Genomic DNA, 4,043 nt, shown 5'->3' with positions numbered 1-4,043 from the left:
CTTTTTATTTTTATTTGCCTAGGATTGGTAAAACGTTAATAATAACATAATTTGATTTCTCTTTTTTTTTTGTTCCTGTTATGGTCTATTTATTTATATATTTTATGTATTTTGAATTATTTTATATATTTACATTAAATTTATTTGATGTTTAAAATTTTATTTAAATTCAAGTTATTTGTCTTTATTCATCAGACAGAAAGCTTGGTGGACTATTCGGTTTGATACAACATCCTTTAGATTTTTCATTTATTTGTAATAGAAGCATATGACACATCTTTGTGATTTAATTTTTTAAAATCAATTATATATTTTTTATATAATCAAATTCAAATGTAATCATAATCCCCTATATATTATTTGAGAAGCATTGAGAAAGACTCTTGCTTACGTGTCGTTTCCACGGTGATTCTAAGCAAATATGCTAACGTGTCGTCTCGAGAATGAATTGCATTTAATTCGGCATTTAATTTTTCATCTAATTTGACATTTAATTCGGTATTTAATTCCGTATTTAATTCGGTAATCACTAAACATAAAATCGTAAAGGCTTAGGGGTGGGCTTCGAATACTCATTCGGGTTTGGTTCGGATTTATTCGGGTTTTGGATTTTCGGGTTCAAAAATTTCAGCTCTACTCGGATATTTCTATATTTCGGTTTGGATCTTTGCGGGTTTGGTTCGGGTTCGGATAACCCATTTAAATAGTTTTAAAATTTTTAAAATTCATTATATACTTAAAGTATCTCAAAATATAGACAAAATATATATTACATGTACTTTTGGAAAATCTGTAGAAAAATCATTTTAAACATTCTTTTGACTATTTTATATATACTTTCAAGTATTTTTGACAGAATATATAATATAGTTTTTTAGTATATACTATACAAACCGAATGTGATTTTATAAAAACCATGAGATTTGGATATGGTTTGATTTATAATCGATTAAACTGAACAAAACTGATTAAAAGTAGAAACATGTAAATATGTATATATTTATAACGACGCATGAATATCTATTTGTTATATAAGTTGAACTATAATTATAATTTATAAATCACTTGAACTATAATTAAGTAACAACTCACTGCATCTGAGACTTCTTATTTTCAATGTGTTCTGTTTTGATTTTTCTCTTTATATTAACATTGAATAAATTTAAATAAAGATTATAAATTTGATAAACAACAATTAATTGAATTCTTTACAGCTTTTTTATCTTTAAATAAACAGAATTGTGTTCAATCGAAGACATATGAATTTGATGAACACTAAATATGGAAGAATAGAAAAAAAATTCTTTCGTACTTCTGTTTAATTTTTTATTTTTATTTCCAAAATTTAGAGCTTTTATATTAATTCTAAATTTGATTATTTTATTAGATGATAGAAACATCTTTTTTGTTTTCTATTCTTTTATTTAAATATATAATATTTTTTAATAAATGACTTTATGACAACATGACTCTAAAATTTGTATAATATATAATATGATCTCAAACTAAATAATTATGTTTTTAGGCATAAACCAAATAAACCGAAAACGACGGTATATAAATCGAACCAAACAAAGTAAATATGGATTTAGCATATTAGTTATATTTTACTAACCAAAATACCGAAAACCGAATCAAACCGAACCAAAACCAAACCGATATCCGGTATGAACACCCGTAATCCAAATAAAAGCGAACTATTGTTTCATTCTCTAAAACATAATAAAAATAATAACTTCACTTCGCGCAAGGCGCGGATCTTATCCTAGTAAGTAGTAAAATTACAAACACAATTCTGTAGGAAACAAATTTCTGTTGGAAAAGAAAAAATTCAGGGAATTATATTGTGTGTAAGCATTTATTGTGTATATCCTAATACGGAGATTTAGGCATAAAAAAGGAGAATTCAAAATCAAATCTGCTGAACTCAGCAAAATACAAATTTAAATTTTGGTTTTGCACGTGAAGTCTACTAATTTATGCTTAGGTTTCAATAATTAAATTTGGTTTCCTGATTTTGTTCAAAAAAATGGTTTCCTGATTAAATATTTATAAATGAAAACCCTAATTTCATTCTTCTTATCTTCTCTGGCGGCGTTTCATCTACTCTCTCTTGTCTCATTTTTTTTCTGAGAGCATCTCCAATGTACACCTATATATTTTTCTCTAAAATAGAGATCTCTATTATAGAGGTGGATTTGCTCAAATGTATGCCTCTATAATAGAATTTCTCTATTTTAGAAAAAAATATAGAGGAATTCTACTTTTTGTCTCTATATTTAGAGATGAAAATAGCATATCTCTATATTTTCCTCTATAAATAGAGGAACTCTATTATATAGGCATACATTGGAGCAAATCCACCTCTATAATAGAGTTTCTCTATTTTATAGAAAAATATAGAGATTAAAATAGAGGTGGGTTGGAGATGGTCTGATGCCAAAGAACCAAGCAAGTCTTCTTGTGCTCAAAGGTCTCTGTCTCTCTCTCTTTGTTTGATTCGTTTTTGGGTCATGTATTGATCTGAGTTTCACGCTTGGGTCTAGCTAATTTTACTCATGTCGTTGTATTTCAGATCTGTATAAGAACCCGTCTGATAGTTTCACAGTCACCTTCCCTATCACGTCGATATGTTAAAACATCTCGCTCTCTGTTTGTGGTGCAGCCATGGAACCTCTCTTTCTCTCTCTGTATGAAGCTTATGGTGGTCTCCTCTCGGTGGTTCAGCCAAAGCAGCGAGGCAGCGTCGGTTTTATCTCCTCCGTTCTTCCTCTTTGCTTCACAACTCAATCAATCTTTAGTGCTTCTCAGCTCAAAGGTGTAAAACATCATGTCGCTTCTTCTACTCCTACGCTCTTAAGTTTTGCTGCTTGATGTCGTTCTTTATGTTTGCTCATGGAAGACTACACCCTTGGTGTTGGAATAATGTAGCTTTCAAGGCGAGAGAAGCTATAACACAGCCAAAAGATTGAGAAGCAGATCTGATGAGTTTCACATAATCAAAGACTCTTATTTATAGGTTTAGATTCCTAACCATTCAGAAAAGAAAGGATGCATTTAATGAAACAAAGTGGGAGGAGTGGGTCGGTTGTCTTCTGAGTTGGAAGATAGAACATGAATCGACATCAGGATGGCAACGTCGGCCGAAAAAGATGTAGTTAACGTGAGTTGGTTTAATCCATTAAACCAATTTGGAGTTTCGTTTGATCTATTCCATGGCCCATTTCTAAATAGTCTGTTATTATTTTCATTGGCCCAACTCTAAAGAGTATCACGGGTGTTTTCATTCGTTTTAAATTTCATTAACCAAGCCCACACTTATGACACTAATGAAACGGTTGTGTTTTAGTTAATGGACACGTGTCACACCAGAAAACTTTGAATTTATGACCTGAAATCCTATGTGGCATCACCGGAAAAGAGCAAACTCAATTTTATATAAATAGATAGATTTATATTTTACCATATCGAAAAAAATACTGTTTTTTTTAGTACTGGTTTTTAATTTTAATTTCCTTCCATATATTTATACAATCAAATGTACCCATAACAAAGTAAACAAGCAAATCTGAAATATTATGATTAATATTGTAAGCAATTTCTCAAATTTAAATTACCGAGTAAAGAGAAAATGTTGGACCAATTCTTTAAAAAGTGGAAGTAGTGAAAATATTGAACATATTCTATATAAATCACTGCATTTCTACTTTCAACATCCACGTGCATGCTGATAACCACACAACATCCTAACCTCTTTTTCTCAAAAAAGAAACATCCACATGCTGATGATCTGTGTAATGACATGGGATTCAATGCTCGGAGAATATCTAACTTGTTCCTTGACGTATTTTGTCCTTGTGACTCTCAAGATTATCTATTAATTCGAACCAGAAGAAACTAGATGAATATACTGCAAAAAAAGAATATAGAGCAAATGTTCGACGTGAAACGAGACTAGTTACTACGGAATTACTTGTAAGAATCCGAAAATAAACATTATCTACTCAATTTATTTTCTTTTATTTTTTGGTAAAATTTTAAAT

At 29.9% G+C, this 4,043-nt stretch overlaps 1 long non-coding RNA gene across 1 annotated transcript; it reads left to right on the top strand.

Annotated features, from left to right (window-relative positions):
* The first annotated feature begins 1,604 nt into the window (after positions 1-1,604).
* LOC130497122 (uncharacterized) lies at positions 1,605-3,302 on the top strand. The gene is made up of 2 exons (XR_008936138.1): positions 1,605-2,192; positions 2,394-3,302. It is a non-coding gene; the product is annotated as an uncharacterized LOC130497122 (long non-coding RNA).
* Positions 3,303-4,043: the final 741 nt, after the last annotated feature.

Source organism: Raphanus sativus, chromosome 6, assembly GCF_000801105.2.
Source record: "Raphanus sativus cultivar WK10039 chromosome 6, ASM80110v3, whole genome shotgun sequence".
NCBI lineage: Eukaryota > Viridiplantae > Streptophyta > Magnoliopsida > Brassicales > Brassicaceae > Raphanus > Raphanus sativus.
This window is presented reverse-complemented; position numbering and strand designations above follow the sequence as displayed.